The following is a 22,095-nucleotide window of genomic DNA, read 5'->3' as shown; positions in this document are numbered from 1 at the left end:
AACAAATTAGAAACAGATTAAACGGCTATCGAGTTCAATAAAAACGAAGTAATTTAATCGGCGTTACCGTGTCCCATATGGACAATAAGTGCGACAAAGTGTGTTGTTTGCTTCGGAACTGCATGAGTTTGTTAATAATTGTGCAGTGAATTTAATTTTTTTTTTAATGAGTATGAGTTTCATGTAGTAGAGATTAGATCTAATAATATTTTATATTGATATCGTATTTTTAAGGTCATTTTTTTACTATCAATTGAGTCAATTGAGATTGACTCAACGATGATTTTGAGTTCTTTTATTATTTCTGTTGTCGTACTTAAACTGTTTAACGGATTAGACAATTGTATGCAAAGAAAAAGAATATGCTTCAAGCTTCGACGTTTCAACACAAAATAAAGGCTGGAAATTATGCATAATTCCACACGAGAAATCCATCGACAATTTTGTTAGAGGATTGTGCTTTAACATTGATACTGTTTTCTACCATGAAATAAATATATCAAAGGAATCCAACATTGATTCGTTCCTCCATTCTAAAGCATCGACTCTTCGAGCTTTGCTTGATTTGCCGCACGAAGCAGATGGACAAAGGAATGTTCAACACAGTATCTCAACTCAGTCTGATGCACTGATCTGTTGCTTCCGCTACAGATTTGTCCTAGCAACGATCGCGTCGTATCGCGTCAATCGCCTTCACTACATTCTTCTTTGATTTATCATAGTTTCAATCCGTTCGATGTCAAAGTTTTGTTGCTTCTCCTATTCTCCGTTTTTTTCTCTCTTCAGTGTTTCATTCGTGTTTTTTTTCTCTTCTACTTGGTAGCTGGCACGATGGTACTTGATTCCCGTCTAAGGTTCCCTTTTCTACCGTTTCAAAAACGTCCGCTTGACGGAAACGAAGCAACTGAGGGTGCTCATCGACGCCTCTTTGAAGTGTTAATTTCCAGCCATGAATTGACGTCTGTGTGCTTGCTCCGGTCCTGCCATGGCTTGTCGTATGCTAATTGAATTTCTTTATTTTCCTGCATCGTTTACTTGCTGCTCGTTGCCGGTTGCTACAGCTATCGCAAGTTTACGGACACTCAGAAGCTCACCTTGCCGCGCGATAGTTTGCGAGACGGCGCGGATGAGGTCTGAATTGTTGCTCACTTGTCACTGGTTTGGATGGTTGGTACGGTTATGCATAGCGGTTGCGCTATCGTTCCGCTGGATCCGGTGGCATCCGTGACAAAACTTTTTTTTCTTCTTTTGATCTTCTGGAAAAATAAAAAAATGGATCACATAATGCAATTTAATTGAGGTACGAATACGATTTAGATTTCATCTTAAATCGCCACATCGAAGTAACGTTCATGCAGAATGTTTTCAGAACTCTCACATTTTTACTTTCAAAATTTTAAACTATCCTATCCAAAGACTATCTTTAAACTTCAATTTCCTTGCATCGCCAGTTCTAGCAAGGCTGCTTTTTTTTCTTAATTCTTCTTATAAAAGAAAGAACGAAACACTGGCCACAAATCAGCTGTCGAACTGTCGCGACCGAACCGCGAATACCAGAGCTATACGACAACCTTGGTTGGAATGTTTGCATGAGATGTTTGCTCCGCAGCTGTCACGTCAACCGCGGTGGTGCCCATTTTCACACGATCCGCGCCTGGCAAATAAGGCTGGACGGGCGACAGCTCACCCGTAATGCCGTGCTGCCCAGTTATTGCACCAGCAGTGCTAGTTCGATGTCGATGTTGTCAATCGATCTCATCGATTCGATTGGTTCCAGTAGTCGATAGAACGACCCATTGATGATGACTTCCCGCAGCGAGGGCTTGTCGCAGTGGCGGTTGGCGACCTACGAGGCAACGGCAACACACCGGTCAAGAACTACCGTAGTGGTCGCATCATTTATCATTCGAACTTTTTTCGGAGGGCTGGCCTCCAGTTATGATTGATACTGGGTTGGTGGGGTTAGTGATACTCTCCAGCTCGCTGCATGAATTTGAAGCTTTACACAGCATGTGACCCTTTTGAAGGAGGATGTTTGTATGGTGTGCAAAAGCACAATTCAATCGTATGTGCGTGTGGCGTTGGCACACACGTTTATGTCATGGTGGCACCTATCGATGGGAATCGGCACAAACGCTAGCCATCTCGAAAACCTCAACCCAGGTCTGTATCCCCGACCGGAGTTAGTCGCACAGTTGACAGTGCGGTCAGCGGAGTGCCATCGAGAAGTATGATAGTGTAATAATTTTCCCATAAATTTGCGCTCCCAATCCGATATAAGGCAACATAACTACCTGCAGCTAATGTAACGCTACACGTTTTGGGGGGTTCTGCCATGCCGGGCTTGGTCAGGGTTCGTCCGCTGAATGATTTCTCTGGACGAGATCCAAGTGGCAGCAGCCCTAAAGCCCGAAGCACTCTGTTTGTCCGGATTGGAAAATTCGCCTTAATTAAAGTCAATTTAACTGGTTTCCTTTTACAGATTTGAATCCCCGCCGCACGCGGCTACACGCCCGGATCTGCTTGGTGTGCTTGAAGGATTTGAAAAGTGGCAGCGAAAGCAAACGACTGTCGTACGATCGGTCGTCGGATTTTGTCATGTTCCGATTTGACCGCCATTAGAGCATTCTCTCTTCCTTTCTGTCACTCTCTCTCTCTCTCTCGCTCTCTCTTTATTTCGCTTTCGTCTGTGGTAATGAACCGGTGTGACGCGATTGCACCAGTTACGAGACCGCTGACCGTCGCTTTACTTGTGCGCGGCATCCAGTTCAATACTGCTGTCTGAATTTCTGAAAGGCTTCAGGAGGGTTAGTGACGTGTCCATGCGAACAGGTGAATACGTTACGCTTGATGTTTGCTTTGGGAAAAGGTCTGCTGATAATGGAGCGTGCAGGAGAAGCAAGGTACGGAAAGGCCACCAGACTAGTTCTACACCCATCTACACGGCGTTGGCAAGGTAACTCAAGGCTGTTGGGGGATTGCCCACACCATTCTTGGTTGAAAGCGGTGTGGTGTGGTGCAGATCAAGAAAGCTTTTGATGGCACTGATGGATGTAGTGACAAATGTAACAAAAAGCCTCAATGATTTTAGGTACTCTTTATACGTTGAAATCGATATGAAATTGATTGAGTATTGATGTGATTTGGGACATCGATCAAGAAGTAATTTCTTCCAAATCATTTTTTGTCTTTATACATTTACATTAGCTTATGTCAGTGAAGTATATTAAGATGCAGATTTTAGTTGGAATATTGCAGTAAAGCATGTGCTGCTACTATTTTCTCTGTACATTCTCAAGCAACCTTGGCCTTTGACTTCTTTTGCCCGTAGCTGGTTAGTAAGTCCTGAGTACGGTTTTAACTCTATCAACACAAATTGTCGACAACTTTGCCATTATTTAACGAGTTCACATCAGCGATCGAAACTATTCCTAGCTACTACTGTTTCTTTAAGTTGATTGTACTAGACTTACTTATTACTGATTGTACTAGATACTAGAGTTGCAATTCAAAGCATTTGTTGACTTTAAAGATTTGAACATCATTGACTCTGTTTGCTAGCAAACCATTCACATATTAGTCAAACTTAGTATCAAGTGTGTAATGTACACTTAAAGGAACTATGCCAAGGGAGTATAAGTAAACAATAGCAAAAAAAAAAACACAACAATAAAAATTATATCCCTCTTCGAGACCGAGAGACATATGTATCCTGACAACCAGATATGATCGTTCAGAATTTGTTTTAGTAAGTTTTCTCCTTTCTAGAGGAAGCCAAAAACTGCTTCATTTTAGCCTAATAGTTATCGATCGAGGGGCCAAATCTGCTTCTGTTTGGCTTAAGGACCTCCGAGGTTATGCCGAATATCGAATGACTTACTAGACTTGCTGATACCACGTAGTTGGATAGACAGTCCTCACTAAGGGGAAATGATCAGAATATGATTTGAACTCCGTTCCTGTCGTATCGAGATCGGCACCGTAATCGACTCGCGCCATCGTGCCGTGCCATTGTTCCTGGCCGTCCCAGAGGCCAAACCATCCGTCCAAATATTGGGAACGATCCGGATCGAGAAGGTCTTCCAGCTGATGGCATTGGGGAGAAAATGAATTATTTGGGAAAATCTTCATCGGATGAGTCTTTAAATTATTCTGTAGTCAGTAAAAATTCAATACTGATTATTAAGGTAAAGAAAGAAGCAATCCTTACGGTGATTCGTTAGAGAGATTTATCCATCTTGGATGAGCATGAGCAATCTACTGTAACAAAATTCTCCTGACTTTCTTTACAGTGAGTATCGCTCCCGTATCACGAAGATTACGAACTAAAAGCTACTTATGTGCAGCTTTTATTCACTATTTTATGCAGTTTTATACTCAAGATATGTATGCCTGAAAATCACTTTATTTTATAGACTCCAAATATGACAAATAAGCGCATGAAGTCTTTTCAATGTTTCATTTATTTTTATTTATTTACAATTAATCATGACGGTACAATGGCGTATTTTCAACACCGCTTGAGATGGCTGCATTATGTAAAAATAATGATAAGGCATTTCCTCAATTATTTTTTATGGATCATGTAATTTTAACCTGTCTATCAATAATCACTCCAAAGCTGATCTAAATATTTTCCATCCTCTTACAATATTGGTTTGGATTGTTTCTGTTTTTAACTGACGTATAAAACTGCGTACGTAGGAAAATGCAACCGGAATGTCTACAATACAGGTTCCATAATCACAGTTCAATTACACCTGGGTATGATTTTACCTCAGCGATCTTGCTTCTTCGGTTTATGAAAGCAATTCTTCAACTTTGGCAAGCTTCACGCTGGTGAACGGCAATAATTCCACCATCGCGAAGGTAATCGTACCACCCGGGGGCGAAAATATTTAGCACTTGTTCCCGCCGTACCATGATTGTGGACTACAGGCCCCCTCAAAAATGCTGCAATTTTGGCGAATGTGTAGTTGAAGAATTTATCCGGTGGCATTGCTGCTGCCACCAAAGATTCCAAAGGATGTTGAAACATGCCAGCCACAATCAAGAGGAGAAAACGGAACGATTTATTTAAGATTTGTTTTAAAATAAAATCATTAATGTACTACAGTTAAAATCATTCATAACCGAATGAAAAAAAATAACAATACAATTTTTAAATCCCCAGTATGTACTCCAAAATGTTACATTGACAAAAAAAAAAACAATTCAAATCAGTAAAACAAACATGTTAAACATTCCTTACTCGCACTAGTTAAAATGAATGAGCCTTCCCGTGTAGCGCAAACATATCCTTACATCAAAATACATAGTCTCAATCCGGCAATCTATGCAAACATTTCTCATTACCTACCTGTCACTTACAATAACCATTAATTTTCCGGTATAATTTTCCATGAGTCTCCTTCTGAGCCTTGTTTCGCTCTGCAAGGATTCGAATGCCAGCACCAAATAACAAGATAGTGATTGTACCAACGAGTTGGCTAATCAATTTAATGACTTATAAAGTCTTCCACTTGATTGATATTTAATCAAATTGGATATCTTGTTACCGAAGAAAACCCCGTCAAACCAAACCACACACGGATGCGCATCACCTTTTCCCGACAAAACTGCCCTCCAAAAACGATACATACGAAGCTGTCGAATGTGCCCAAGCTGTTTTTTACGCCATCCAGTGAGATAAACTGTAAAAAAGTCGGTGTTTTAGCAATGGTCGAAAGTAGGATGTTAACTGTTGTCTGCCAACCCACCCCAGTCATTAACAGTCCTTGGGATGCGAAAGGTTGTTACGATGCTTGATGGCGGTAGGTCTGAGGGACCTGGGATTTGGTCCCAGTGTTCAACATACTAAAGAGACTGAGAGAGCAAAATGAAAAAAAATAAAGAATTGAGCTGAAGATCCTCTGCTGAAGGGGCGGCTACGATGCGTGGTTATGCAGCGCCGATCGAATTGTGACGCGCACCGCCTTTATGGCGCAATGCACCTTGTCATTTGGCAGTACGCAAAAAGCGAAAGTCGTCCTTTCTATTTTTTGTTTAATGCTTGGTGCGCACTAGTGCGTGTGTAACGGTAATGCAATATTTTCTCAACCCTTCAAAATACACAAGTGCCCCGATCGAATTATCTTGGTAAAAAGTTTGCAATGAATGATGTCGGAACCAGAAGGCAGGTGAGCAATAAACGAGTCCTTGGAGGATTTTAATCTCACAATTTAATATAAGCCCCAAACAAAAAACTTTCAAAACCTGGATGTTTTGATCGAGACTTGAATGATTCGCACTAGGACTTTTCCAGCTTGAGGATCTATGAATTTGAACAATCGCAGGAGCTTCGGATCGTTTTTGTGTGCCGAAAGCTTTTTTATAAACTTTTTTGAGGCACTCACTGATTTCTCATTTCACACTGCTATTGTCGAAACTAACTTTCGTCAAGTGTCACTTTTGACATTGTTTTATCAAGATCATTATCTCATACTCAAATATTATTATCACATACCCACATACTCAACAAGAAATACTTTGCTCGAATTAAACATCGAAAGATCGCAGGAAAGGGGCTTAACGTCCTTCTTGGGAACGCTAGCCATATAATACTAAAACGATCCAGATAAGATTTGAATACAAGTCGTGCCGTGTAAAAACCAGCGCTGTTTTCGCCCTTCCACCAGGAAAACCAAAACAAAACTTTGGAATACTACTCTCTTTCTCGTTACGCTAGCTCAAAGCTGAACCTTGCTCAATTTACAGCGGCTCTGTCTAGACCCAAGAAAGATTCGGAAAAAATATAATTAGTAATTAATTACCTTGTCACTCCATCAACAACTACCGAAAAAAGAATAAAACTCGCCGCACATAAATTGGTATTCGATTTGATGTTGAAGAAATCAACTCAAACCTTTTATTCCATCCTCTCTGCCTCCCATGCACTGCCCAACACTCCAAACAAAATACCCGGTGAGCGACAAGACTCGTGTAGGACAAAATTGTGTAGTCTTAATTACCACGACGGCGCTCTGAGCGCTCAGGGATAGCGTGTGAAAACGGCCGTTTTCCTTGTGTTCGGAAATTGGATCGAACGGTGTTGGTGCGCCGGTGCTGTGTCGTCGTTGCGGAGGACGACAAAACATCGTTACCGGTTAATTACCTCGCGGACGCAAGGGCGCTCCGAAAGAGTGGATGATCAAAGGACTGTCCAGCAGGGGTTGTGCGCAAGGTAAACGTGGCTACGTACCATAGTGGGGGAGACTGACGAAAGAAGATAACCGCTGATCAATTAGCGTTGGAAAAATCAATTTCAACGAGCCCAATTATTTCGATTACCCCAGAATCCTTTCCGCGAAGGAAGTTATCGTTTTTCGAGCGTTTTTGGTGTTTGGTTTTGGGTTTTTTTTTGGGTTGGGTCCGGATTCAAAACGATGAATGGTATGAATCCACAAAACCTCCGCTACTGCTCGGCAGATGTGTGCCCTCCGTCGAAGGATGATCAGCAATGATGTTTTTTAAAGCACGTACTACATGTAACCTTCCAAGTGAACAGGTGAGCAGCAAAAAGGAGACCTTTTAATTTACCGTTCAGTTGTAAAGGCGCCTTTAATGAGACTTTTCATAAATTATGCTTAATGAATCTGTGTCATAAAACGCACTGATGGTGTTGGGCGAAACACTAAAACAACGATGTCATATTGACCTTTTTTTCAACATGAAACAGTGTTCATACTTTATTTTTCGTTTTATTGGAGTTGATCACTGTTCAGCAACAAAGTGTTTCATCGAGCCTTCCAAGAAGAAGCGACAGCAAGATCTCATAACCACTTTGTACTTGTACAACTGTAGCCCAATTTGAAAGTCCCACAAAGTCACGATCAGATCCTATCACACTATTACCGTGCAATAAAAGAGCAAATGCACGTATAATGAACCGATCTTCGTTGACGAAATCTTTGCTCCTATTCATCGTTCCAAAGGTGTCAAAATCATAGATCATAAACAGCTCTCTAATGGAAAGGTCGATCCATCGATTGAAGTAACCTCATCCTTTCTACCCATTCCGACGAAAGTTGAATCCCCTCCTCACGCACCGATCACGGTTGCAATTCGATTGCGAACGAACTGCGCAGAAACTGGCAAGCCCGGGAACATTTGAAGGCGGTCCGCAGGCTTAACAAGACTCATTAATCGGACAATGGTGCAGGAGGGGTACGGTAGACTGATGTTTGGTGGATAGTAAAGACGTCGAGTCGCGAGAAATCCACGCGAGTTCCATTACACTAGGCGATTAGGCAGCAAGTGCGTATGAGGGCAGCTGATCGGTGGTAATAAACATGAATTACCTAGCAATCATGCTTTCCCTGCACTACATTTCATCCCATCTGCTTCACCTAAGACAAGATTTTTTATTCAGCTTAAATACATGAGATCAGGTGATTGGGTTCTTTCATTCAATTTTTCGTCGATTTGCTCTCCATCCTCCGGTGTATCCGTACAAGATGATGTTAAGGTCATCATCAACTATGTGGTGAGACGTCCCTTTCTTGCGTGCATTGAACGCTCTACTGATGTTATCATTAGGCGAGCTATTATGTTCACTCTCTGTACACTCGGTGGCTGTGAGGAGTGGTGAATTAATAAACTTATAGTAATGATCGTTTTGTCCTGGTATCGCATTAGTGGTTGCATCGATTTTGCTACGTTGAAAAAAGCGACAGAAAACAATATTCTTCGCTTGGGAACCATCTCATGGAGTGCATCGCCGTCAACACATCGTAAGAAGGCGCTTGTCACAGCACCTTATCTTTGGCCATAAGCGGAGCGGATCATGCTGCTACACACTTGAAAGCTATCAGATAAGATGTTGCGTGAAGTCTGCAATGCGGGCGTACCTAACGGTCAATGCATCCGTTTACCTCGTTTATTATTATGCTTTAGTGCCACCTGCCATCTGTATCGTTTGACGATTATCAGAGCAGATTATCAGAGCATGTAACAATCAAGGTTTCATGAAGAGAAATATTTTTGCACATGAAAGAAGCTCGTTTACTTACAGGTTGAATATGTCTCATACTTATAATATAAAAAAATACAATTTGACCTATAATACATTTTAAGTTTCGATGTTCATAGTGCGGCCCGGTGGTATAGGCGACAGCGGCACCGGTCTACAAATGGCAGAACCGGGGTTCAACTCCCAATCCGGACCGTCAACTCAACTACGTTGTATCGATGGGTGGCGTGACCTTAACAGGTCGACAAGCCAAAAAGTAGTGTCATGTTATCAATTTCACTCATTGATTTTTATTCGTCGAATAATGATGCGTGCGAAAAATAATGATGGAGTTATTTTCTATCCTTTTTCTTTTTACAAGGTTCTTCATAATGCCATCAAAATCATGTAAAGATTTTAAAGTTTTCCTGGGAAATAATCTCCTTATTTGGTCTGCCGTGCAATTACTCTTTATTATCTACCGTTCATTGTTTTTTTATTCCAATAGAGCAGCCTCATCATATTGCTTCCGTTCATGGCTTTCTGTAACAAAATAAGCTACACTTGATTGAAATATGAATGTGCTTCAATCAGATTTAAAAGAACTATTGACTATAAGTCAAATGATTTTGCATTTTCCAAAACTTATTAAACACAAAGGCAGGATTCATTTTGCACTTTCGTGGACTGTTGGAGGATAGCTTAGGTACATGACAAACGCTGCTAAAGAAGCACTCCATTAGTCTGCTTCAAATCTCATTGTTACGCTAACAATCTAATTAAATGCCGTTTATTTTTTTACGGGAGGCCTACGAAAATTTTTTTGTTAAAGAACACTCAAAATCATGATGAACAGAAAATTGAATTTCACATCTTATCTTAAACGGTCTGATATTTAAAAAGATTTTGTTCAATGCTCTTGCATTTTATTTATTTATTTTTAATTAATAATGACGGATCAGTGCCGTATTGTCAACACCACTTGTGTTGAACAAATTTTATAATCATATTGATAAGGCATTTCCTCCTTATTCTTTGCCTTATCCCGGGCATACTCGGTTAGCTCTTGCATTTTAGATGTGTTTTTAAAGCATGTCTTGCAGGTTAATTTTTATGATTTTTTGATAGAAATTCTAAGCATTATTTATTCTATTCAAATTGAAAACGCTTGATTGATATAAAAAAAGCAAAACAATAATCTTTTTCAGGGATCAGCCCTAAACATCAGAACTATGCATCAGAACAGGCCTAGTAAAATCCAACTGGTCCATATTGGCAATTGGTAAACAAATAATTAGCTCTTAAGATGCAATAATCTTGACGTGTAATGGACAATAAAATCTTGTTGATTGTATGGATCGATAGGCTTACAGAAGCTCTTCTACGAGCTTTAGAACTATAATTTAAAATTTAAAATAATAAAATTTTAAATAAAAATTTCTCGTCGAATCTTCTCATTATATTTAGTTTGTTTGAAAGATTGAAAAAATAAGAAAATGAGGTGCATTGAGGTGATCCAAAAATAATGAATATTGTTTCTTACAATCTTTCAAAAACAAGCCAAGCAAGACCGAATCAACCAAAGCTCATGTTATTTCAGACTATGAATATGACCATTGTAACTTCTTCAAAATCGTACTTAAAACTGTGTTAAAAATATAATACAAATATTTCATTTCACAACAACATTTCACGTAAAACGACAGCATGCTTCACTGCAAGCAAATCCATCTCCTAAAGATCGCTTCCATTTAAATGTGAGTGCATAATTATGCGATGCATAAATCTTATTACACACAAATTAAATGCTGCCCGTAATTGAACTGACCTTTTGCGCGTGTGTTCGCGAGCGCTGCGCCTTTAATCTGCGGGTGCGTGACATGAACGCATCCATACTTGGCACGCTTAAGCTTTACTGCTTTTCTTTCCACACTGCGCCTAGATGCGTTGGTCAGCCGATTGTTGGCGTTGGTATGGAACCAGTGGTCAGAATCTCCTATGACACAGGAAGCTCTCGGAATCACTCAATGACGAAAAAGGGTTTGATCGTAGTGTTTCGTATTCGATGCCGAAGACTGTGGTCACCTACACGTACTCAATTTAGGTCAGGAGAGTAATGCAATGTGATTCGCGTGCTTACGAACAATTAGCACCGTGCTCCGGGAACAACTGTGCTTTATTTTCTTCGAGCATATCGAGCGAGTTGCGCTGTATCAACCGGTTGATGTAACTGGAGAAGCACTATAAATTTTATTCTACGAACCAGTAAATCTATCAATTTGACACGAAGAAAGGCGCGGCTTTTTACTACCCAAAAAACGTTAAGATATGTATGGAAGTAACCATAAAGAGGCACTACAAGGAGCGAGAAGTAATCTTACAAAATTAAAAGGAAATCTTTGCGCATGAACAAGAAACCAGACCAAGAGCAAGACCATTACATCCAGCATCGAAACAATTGCCCTATTTACATTTTTATTGCAAAACCCGATCGTTTATCCGACTAGGTGGCGACATTTTATATCGCATCATAAAACCAATTGCATCATGTCTGCTGACCAGTTTAACGGGCTGTAGATATTCAAATCCGATGTAAATAATAATACGTGACGCAATGAAAAAGCACACAGACCAACACGTGATGGCGCCTAGAAGTCAGAAAAGGCTGCAATTTCTAAATTTGGTCAAAAATTCAAATCGACCAAGGGAAACGAAAGGGGCGACAAATCTTTAAACCTCTCGAGCGGTTAACTTTTGCTTTCTATTGCCTCCATACGTAGGATGAGAGCATACGAAGGAAAGGGAGCGCAGGCAAAAATGGATTCGCATCACCGCGATGCGACCGATTGTGCTGGCGCCATCCGAACATTACTCGCCGAAAAGGCGTACGTCATGGGGCAGTTGTGGCGTCGATATGGCGCACACTTTAACTCCCCTGTGCTGGAAGGTGTGAAGTCACGAAGGATACGGTTGGCGGCCACTATGAGTGGATGTGCTAATGCGCAGAAGCCACCCCCAACCCAAACCTGCCCATAAGTCAACGTTGCAGTTCACGCTAGCGAAAGGTTCGTCGCTTGTTGATTGTGGTTGAGTCGTTCGTTTTAAGTATTATCTTTTTTGTTTTGTTTCGTTTGGGAAATGCTTAATTCTTCACGAGTGAGAGAACCGCTTTACACACCAAATTTGACGTGTTTTTCCTAATGACCAGCAGTTAACAGTACGTAATTACATTTACCAAATTTTATAGCTCGCCACTCTGAGCTGCTGATCGGTTTCACAGGTCAAGAATGTACATGTTCCTTATTTGGGAAGTTATAATGGAATAGTCTAATTTTGGGTCAAGATCTTTCGTTCGTGGTTTTGATTGAACGGCCAAAACGGTAGTTGTGTGCATTGAGTGGCGTAAATGAGTGTCATGTCTATCTTTGGTGTTTGAGGGATTTTAAAGCAAATTTAGTGTTATTCTATGACTTAAAACATTCAAACGCAATTGAATGTTTCAACTTTTGAGATTCTGTTCTGAAGCAATATTTTTATTCTTTAACGGGGAATTTATACACTTGGCTACGTGAATAGTAAATGAAAATGTCGTGTAATAGCTCTGGAAAAATTCTAAACTGGATGTTCACGCATAACGGTGAGACAGGAACTTGACGAAGAGCAATTCGTCAAGTGAGTAGTGAGTTCACTGAAGTGAGCAGCGAATGAGTGTCATTGGCATGAGTGACACTCAAAAAATTATAAATAGGGAAAATTTTGATAATAAATCTCTCTTGCACTTTCAACACAAAACACGACGACTACACTTGGTAACTATAAAGCAGCGAATTATCATCCGAAACCTCCGCGAACCAACATTGGTGCCGTGACCAGGATAGTTCGAATTTGTGGTTTTAATTCGCGAGTTTCGATTGTTTCACTGTTTTTGTTGCCTGTGAACCCGTTTCCCGCCAGTTTCACTTCGTTTTTTGTGCATTGCTTCGCGAAACACACAGCTGCTATTTTACCGCATCACGTAGATACACTGTTGATCGCACTCAATCACAATGCCCGCGCAACCAGTAGTTTTGGCGTCCCGGCGGACAGTTCTGTTGTCGTCCCTTCCGGAATACGAGCGATTCGTGGAGAATTTCGTTCCGGAGCGAGACCAGATGGAGGTGGAAACGCGCGTTAGAAGTTTCGACAGCTTTAGTCAAGAGTTGGAAAAGGAGCAACAAATGTTGGAAGATTGTGCTTCCACAGAGGAGGAAGTGGAATACAATGCTGCACTGAGGGAATCCTTCGAAGATCGATTGATACGCGTAGAAGCTCAGCTGCTAGCAAAACAACGTTTATGCCAAGGGCTGAGGGCGCGAACCAACACCGGCACTCATGCGCCTCCATTAGTGTTTACAAGTAGTATGACGTCACAAGTTCACGACCTAACTCAGCCAAGGATATTGACCTCTGCGCGTCAGGCTAGTTACGCGTCTGCCTTGAACAAAACACAAAATTGCGAGGCAGGATTTTTAAAACCCGAAAAATTGTCCTGTACACACAACACTAGTTCCACTGCAACGAAGCCAGCTGTGAACTACACACACATTAGTGGTTCCACTTCACCGAAGCCAGCTGTGAACTACACACACATTACTAGTTCCACTGCACCGATGCCAGCTGAGAACTCCACTGACGATACCACTAACGATCACGACACGGCCACGCACACTACACTTTACACCGTTGCAGCAGCTTTAGGGCAAGCACATGCAGAAGTCTTGCACCAAACTGCCTGTGTGAAGATTGACGATTTCGGAATAGCTCATCCTGCGCGAGCGCTGTTGGACAGCGCATCGCAATCGAAACATATGAGCGAGTGTATCGCTCGCGCATTAATTGGCAACAAATTGATGGAGAATCTTCGGATGCATGACATTTTCACCATTGTTTGGGAGAATGTAGATCAACATCATCCGCTGCCTGATCTGCTCGACATGAAGAAAACCCCTGCCTGCTGGAATGGAAAACTGGAAACTGATGTGCTGCCACGTACTCTTTCCAAATGCTCTCCTATGATCAATTTAGACGATCCTGTGACCGAGCTTATCTACAACAGTCGAAGAACTGTTACAATCTACTTTGACTTCAACAGTAAACAGGATCCCGATGGCTTGGTAGTTGATCGATGCTGGCAATATTGGACATCCGGGTGTCGTCTACAAGAAAAGGACAAGGATAAAAGCGCTGCTCTTATTTTGCATACTACCTTGAAGACTGGTTCATGCTCGAGCACAAGACTTTCAGCTCACGCGCGTTGCACAGCGGAATACTTTAGAAATTTTTTCAATCACAGTAATTTGCTAATAATTTTTCGACAACTACACTAGCACATGTATTTGTTTACGTTTTTCGATGACGTTTCGTCATGGGGGGGAGTATGTTCACGCATAACGGTGAGACAGGAACTTGACGAAGAGCAATTCGTCAAGTGAGTAGTGAGTTCACTGAAGTGAGCAGCGAATGAGTGTCATTGGCATGAGTGACACTCAAAAAATTATAAATAGGGAAAATTTTGATAATAAATCTCTCTTGCACTTTCAACACAAAACACGACGACTACACTTGGTAACTATAAAGCAGCGAATTATCATCCGAAACCTCCGCGAACCAACACTGGATTTCAAAATTAACTTGGACCGTCATTATTAATTATAAATAAAAATAAATAAATAAAATTTCAAAATTAACTTGTCTTCTTTTTATCAAACAACAGGTTACTATAACTTCGCTAATGCAATCATTTTCAGTGAGAAGTTGGCCGAAGCAATTGTAATGCATGTCTACGCTCGGAAGGACGGGATATTGAGTTTCGTCTGGAAGGAATACTCAGTTAAAATAAAAATGATTTTATTTATTTATTTATTTATAATTAATTATGACGGTCCAGTGCCGTATTGTTCACACCGCTTGATAAAAATGATTTTTTTAAATAAAAAAATTAATAATTATGGCCACAGAAATAGAAAACAATCCATTATCATTCCATTTCATTTCAATTATTAGTTAATCGGACCTGCAGGCCACCCTCGAATATAGTACTAATTTAAGTGCGTAATTCATAGATTACTTAAAAATATGGCAAATCCTGCGAACGAAGCAGCCTGGTAGGGACATAAATCTAAATTTCCAAACGCATAACTTCCAATTTCATGTGTCTTGTATCGTCTGTTCTTTCTAACTTGGCATCCAGACGAACGTGTAAAGTATTCCATCGCATTCCAATGACTTAGAGCGTAACGTGTGGCCTTGCGCATACCTCCTAGTTTGATGTTCAAATGCGAAAATTATTTGGATAAAAATAAATTAATTCTCAAATATTTTCCATCGGCTATAAGACTGACTTTAAGCAAACTATAACTGACTATACGCGAACTGTGGATCGGCAAAGTACAAAAAAGTTTAGAACGCTAAATACCACACAACGAGCAAGAACATCCATCAGGAAGATTCGAACAATCACTTCAAAGGACCACACTTTAGTGCTACAACTAATAAATTAGGCATTCAAACAACTATCGTAGCCATATTTCACTTTATTACCAAAACATTTCAACATTTCTGTTCCAAATTGTTGTCCTTAATAAGAAAAACAGGAAATACTAGTTTGGAGTTTTCAAACGAACACGGACTCACTGCAGGTACTTGATTTTAAAAATAATTGAACGAAATCCAATAACATTCGAAACTTAACAATGTATCTAATAACTCTTCCATTTAATGAACATATCGAAATATTAAGTGTTTCTTGAGAAAATGATCATTTAACTAATTTTCATGTGAAAATCCCCAGAGTGATTCTAAAAAATCGCCATTTTTTCAAGCAACCAGTCTCTAGTTGCCTAAAACTCTATACTCTAACTATAACTATGGCTATACTCTAACATGATTTTTATTTGAAATGTTTCGTTCCGGAAAATGGACCAAAGTCGCCAAACTATAAAACCTTTCACCACACACAACAAGGCGCTAGATGCGCTAAGCATTTTTTTATTCGAACGCCTAGCTGTCCGAATGCTGTGCGGTACGTTTGCCATCAAAGTTATGAGTGGGCAGTGGAGAGTGAGCATGCGCACGTTAATCTCAACTCCTACAGAGGCGGTCCCGGATGCATGGCTGTTGAAAGGTTGTGCATCTTTCCACCGACAGCGACCAGCTCATGAGAAACATGGGAAAATGAGTAATAAATCCAACAGTTTCCTGCACTCTACCGGCTAATGCATCCCACCCACAACACCCACGACGGGAACGAATGGCCATCAAGGTGTAGCCTTTGTCGGAAGGCGCTACGTACCGGTGGTCCCAAAATTGGGTGAAATGTTGGTGTGACTTCCAGCTACATGAACCAGTGTGAGATGTGATTTAAATTAACTTGGACTAACGGAGAGACGCACATGATTTCCAACAAAACCTTTCTCTTACTATTCGAACCGAAGCACAGAATCACATCTTAAATCCCGCCACTAATTGTTACGATTCTTTGGCGGGCGCTCAGTTCAAGAACCATTTCCTGTGCTTAACCTTAAAAAAATTCAAACTCATAATGGGAAAAAGTGTCCTTTCGCCTGAATGTCATACTGTGAATTACGAAAATAAAGATATCTGTCGAGCTATCTCACGATGGCGATGGCGAAAGAAACCATTTACACACACACAAGCAGCAAGCGCGTAAAAGGCGTGACATTGTGGGTGAAAAGTGGAATGCTTAATTAGTTGAATATTCCATTTCGCATTATCCTTCGCACACCGATTAGTTTCGGAAGTCAATTACGTTGGAATATTCTCATGTTCGGGTGGTGCTGAGCAGTTTTTGGGGTGATTATTTTCAGTTTTGGATGGAATAAAAAATAAAAGCTCCTTCCATCTCGTGCATGCGTACCGAAATCCTGCCAAATAAGCCGACCCTGAATATCATCCGACCGAAAAACCACGAAGTCACATGGTTGTAATAAAGCCATCAACTTTAAATCCATCTTAATCGTATTGCTCAAATTGCTCACCGACTGATCGTGTATGTGTGTGTGCGTGCGTATCTGCAAATCACGTACGCGTGAGCACAAAAGAACTCAAAAGCAGCATTACAACGCTAATGATTACCAGCCAGCAGCCTGCGAAGCTGTACAGCATTTGTCTCGTTTAATCGGGCAACGCTGTGCTTAATGACCAAAGCTCAGGACTTATGAGCTGTAATTGTCGACAATGTTTGATACTCCCGTCTTTATTCCCGTGGCTGCCAGGAAAAGCTGACGTGTTTTGGCGGTTCGTACACACATGAAGTTTCTTTATTAAGAAATGTGAGTCAAAACTGGTACAAAAGCGACCGTCCCTTACACGCTGTCAGTAACACCAGAACCGCTTGCAGACTCGGAAACCGGACTAATTAAGTCATAATCTGCGAATCGGTAAATATTAATTCGTTATTTTATCTTAACTACATTTGCTCCACTCTTACCACGAATCAAGTACACACCAGGGACAGTGCTCCAACGTCAGCTAGCAAGCTCGAGAAAAAGTTTGGAATTTTATCGGTTTAAGTAGCACATTTGTTGAAAAAGACAAGCGCAAAGAGAGATAAGTAGTGGCGGTTGATGCCTTTATTTACTTTTTTACTTGACCGTGCACGTTTCCAACGAACGTCAGCGCTATCGAACGTTGGGGAGCTTGGATTGGTATGGGCAAACACGGTCGAAGTGCGCTCAATTCTTGTACTGATATCGATCTTCCATTTAGTGCTGTGATAAAGATTGAACATTCGATTGGGTTGATATATTGTGAGCACACTTCCTGCGTCAGTAAACTGTGTTGCACGTAGCGCATTTTTTTATATCGTTAGAACGACCAATGCTAAATTATCATGCTAGACATGTGGATTTCTTTTTTTCCTGAGCAGATTTCTTTCTTTATGCACCATTTTTTGTCAAAATCTCCTTTGTCTACCTTTAAGTCGTAGGCTATCCTTCACGATGTAGGCTATTTATGCGCAGAAATTCAGGAATGGTTCCTAATGAATGGAGCATTCCGTTTCCTCTGCCCTAAAGGACAAAAAAGTGATGATTAATGATGGGTAGTCTTCAAGCAATAAAACACTCCGTTTATATTACTCATGACCTGTTATTGGACCAACATTTTGCTACCCTCCAAGGTCCCGCCGCCCATTCCCGCCAGCCTGGAGCTGGAGCCAAAGGAAAATAATTGTTTGAGAATTTTCGAGCGTTGATCCATTTGCCAGATTCGCGCTACAGTATTTACAGATTTTTGAAGATTGCCCACTGAACCCTGGAAAGGGCTCTTCCGCCGCTGAACATAGTGGTTTGGTTCGAATTTTATGAGGTTGAAAAGACATTGCATCGAGGAAAAACCATGCCATTAGTTATCATTAGTGCCGTAATGAGTGGGCTTTTATCGGTTGTTTGCTCAATTGAATGAAGCAATTGCAATTCGTGACAGATGGATTGCTTCCTTCTTTTTTGCCAAAGTTGAAACCCGCGATGTGCTTGAGATTTTTTTCTCTACACTTACTGATCGCAATGACAGTTGTGACCACCCTTTAGCTTACCAGCCAGTTTGGGCCCCAAACGCGGCGTATGCAGAACTGAAGCAATGCTGGTGATGTCGCGATTGCATTAAATTAAGACATCAGCGCCCCAACCCGAAGCCCTAATTGCTGGCGAGATGGAAACAATCGCGATCAACGTAGTGATTACGGTCAAATCGATTCGAGCACGCATTTCGGGCAGGGCCAGGATTCTCCGAGTGTGCGAGTGCAGTGCATCAGCAGGACCTCACCGAAACCATGCACTCATTAGCGCAACATCACGTGTGGGTCAACAGCTTCAGGCAACGGCTTCAAGACGGCGATGCAACTGCAAGTCGTTCGATGTGTACAACCTTTTCTCCGAGACCTGAAACTGCGGGTTTATTGAGCCATTTCAGGAGGTCACGAATGGTGATGAAGAACGCCACTGAGGGGTGAGGTGGCAATTGCAGAACAGTGCCCTATTCTCGGGATCCAGTATCAGCTCGCTTTTTCTCTTACTCATACTCCACCTGTTACCTTCACCTGCTCGAATGAGAAAGAAATGAGTAAAGTAAACAGTGCTTTGATTTTCGTCAAATGGCGGAGCAATAGTTAACGTTTGCCAGCATTGACTTTATGATGCGCAATGAAATGTTATAAATTACCTTGACGAGCTGCAAAAGAGGAGTTTTGCTCGTGCTCCGGGATATGCTTGTCAGACCATTCGTAACCTTAAACGGTTACACGAGCCAGTGTGAATAGATCTGCGGTTTGCTGCATGTTAATGTCTCATTAGTAGCAAACGCATGCCCGCGAGGAAGGCGTTAGTCTTACAGCCCGTGCTCAGACGAAGGTTACTTATTATCGACGGTCTGCTTTCTGGCGATGACTGTAGATTGCTTGTTTTGTTGAAAATGTTAAACTTTCACACGCTTTGGTGTGGATGGTTGAATGGCCAGTTAATTTCCTCAGCAGTTGAACTAATACTCCACGGTTATAAATAAGTTAGTCTAACCAATTAAGAGGACTTTAAAACTGTTTCCATTCGCATTTATGCATTTACTGCTTAAAGTGCCTTTATCTTCAACATCCAATTTTATTTGATCGTTTAGTTTGAATTAATTAATCCTTCTTACTTGGCACAATAGTGTGGAAATCTTTAAAAACTCCATATAAAGACCTCTTTTTGACACATGAGCTACAACGAGTTCCCAATTTACTCAAACAATGTCGAAGAAGAAAAACGAGAGTATAATTAATTTCATAGCTTTAGTAAATTTTGTTGATTCAAGAATGCGTTTACACAAAGCAAAAATGAAGAGAAAAAGAGCCTCCCACGATCCAATGTAACAGTCCAGCTATTCAAAATGTTGTCGTAGATTTAATGGAAATTAGGCAAGTGAATTTGACCCCTAACTTAGCGAGTTCTTATTCTAGGTTGCATCAATTCTAGACTATTCGATGAGTTAACCATAATCGATGTATTTATTCCAGATCAATGCTCAAAATTCGAACATGAAAAACTTCACAGTTTCAATCTAACACAATCTAGAAGAAGATTTGGTCGCTAACGCTATGCTTCAATTTGGTATAAGAATCTAAGAGTTGCTGAGGTATTTGAAAATATTTTTTCGCACTGCATCAAACACATCCTTTTCCAGTTTAAAGTAAAGTCATATGAAAGAAAATTTCCTAGAGTAAGGTAATGTCCCTGTATTCCTGAATAGTCGGCGATAAAGAGAAGCTTTCCTTCATACAACACCATGTTAAAGGCCCTTATTATGTTCTTTAAGGTCATGTCTCTATGTTCGTAATTTTGGTCGACATCGACAACGACATTCTTTGGCATTCTTACAATTTCTTTTCATTACCCAGACAATTAATCAAACATTAAACAAGCGCTAACAAACTGACAAGCATCGTAATGCAGCAGCAATACCAAATATAGCTCACGGGAATAAATCGCTGCCAAATCTCAAGATCCATATTGTTGGCGACGCTGAAAACAAAGTTCAAAGTGCCGAAAAAACGATAAATCACTCAATCAATCTTCTCGGCGAAGTTTCATTTTCTTACCCATCACTGGAACATTGGCAAGGAGAAGAGTAATGGTGCAGGATGAAATTACAAAATTGAAATATCAATGCCTGTCCGTATCCGTACAAACCCCTTTTCTCCCTGCAGCTCTCCCTTAAACGCAAGAAAAAGTCCTCGAACATTGACGCTCGATCGATCGATGGATCGAATCAATCGGACCAACGTTTTGGGAAGGCTCGCACGCTCATCGCACCAGCCAAGAATGGCAAATTGAAGTTGATCTTTACCATTCAACCATCACACCCGTCAGATTTGGTTGTGGAACCGTCCCGACGATCCGTTCGACCGGTTGATCCGTATTCGGCATTCCTTTGAATGCCGCGAGATGGTGTTGGCTCGAAAGTCAAGATTATCGATGCTCATTCATGCGTAAATCAATTGTCAATTTGTGGGTTGTTCACGGTGCTTTTCACCAATTGCAGACGCCGCAAGGCCGCACATAATTGTTTCGTTATGCTTGTTTTAGTGTCTGAGTTTGTTTGCTTTCTTTTGTGCCGTCTTTGCATAGACTACTTTTAGGAGTTAATGTTTGATTACATATTATGAATTTCAATATCAAATAAATGATCAGTTTTAAACCCTGCGAAAGTTGAAAAGTATTTTAATCTGTTTTCAAATGACTATGTATGGCCGTCTTGCAATAATCATGTGACACTGTTGGTGTGTAAAACAGGTACTCGTATGGACCATGATGCTCAGAACAAGGGTGACAGACTTGGTTACAGGAGGTGATCAATCACCATCTGACAGAGATAGTTTTTCACCATTAGTGTCAATTTAAAACAACATTATAATACAAGTGCTATAAATCAACATGTAATACGTTTATTTGCCATAGTTCAAAGGTTGTACGCTCCCCGACAATTTTCAGTCTTTATGCTAGCTTTTGCAGCTCAACACAAAGTAAGCGCATCAGATATCTACATCCTTAGCTTCTCCAACAAGCTCTTACAGCATGGAAGTTTCTTTTTTCTTCAGTCGATTACACAAACCTACAGTGGCGCCTGTAAAGTCTAACCTTTCGCTCTGGTGTTGGTGGGCCTGGGAAATACCACTATCGGCCAAATAAATAAAACGGACATTAAGACACGCAATAAATTTGCGAACATCCACCGGTCGCCGTAGCAATGTTATGTTTGTGGCCTTCCGTTATTTTTATAGACCTTCCCGCAAAATCAACGACGCATTAAAACAGTAAAAAAAACGAAACAACACCGTTTCGCTGTAAAAACGATCGCTATGTTTATACACGGGAGATGTGCGAGAGATCTCCTGCGTGCGTCAATATCAAATATCGAACCGCGATCACTCAACGCTAATCCGTTCCGTTCCAGATCGCCGTGTGTGATGTCTTTGTAAGGATATAAATCATATTTATGGATGGTGATCTGTTAACGACCGTCGCTTGGAAACGGCATGTGAGCGTAAATATTGTATTTCATCTCGAAACAAATTC

General features: G+C 40.9%; 1 protein-coding gene across 1 annotated transcript in view; it reads left to right on the top strand.

The window, feature by feature from the left end:
• Positions 1-21,171, top strand: part of LOC126559567 (uncharacterized) — a 284,423-nt gene extending 263,252 nt beyond the window's left edge. Inside the window, exon 3 of the mRNA XM_050215738.1 lies at positions 21,162-21,171. The gene's annotated coding sequence lies outside the window, so the exon portion shown is untranslated. The remainder of the gene's footprint in view (positions 1-21,161) is intronic.
• Positions 21,172-22,095: the final 924 nt, after the last annotated feature.

This window comes from Anopheles maculipalpis, chromosome 2RL (genome assembly GCF_943734695.1).
Source record: "Anopheles maculipalpis chromosome 2RL, idAnoMacuDA_375_x, whole genome shotgun sequence".
In the NCBI taxonomy this organism is placed as follows: Eukaryota; Metazoa; Arthropoda; class Insecta; order Diptera; family Culicidae; genus Anopheles; species Anopheles maculipalpis.
The sequence above is the reverse complement of the archived record's forward strand: the minus strand, read 5'-3'. Positions and strand labels throughout refer to the sequence as shown.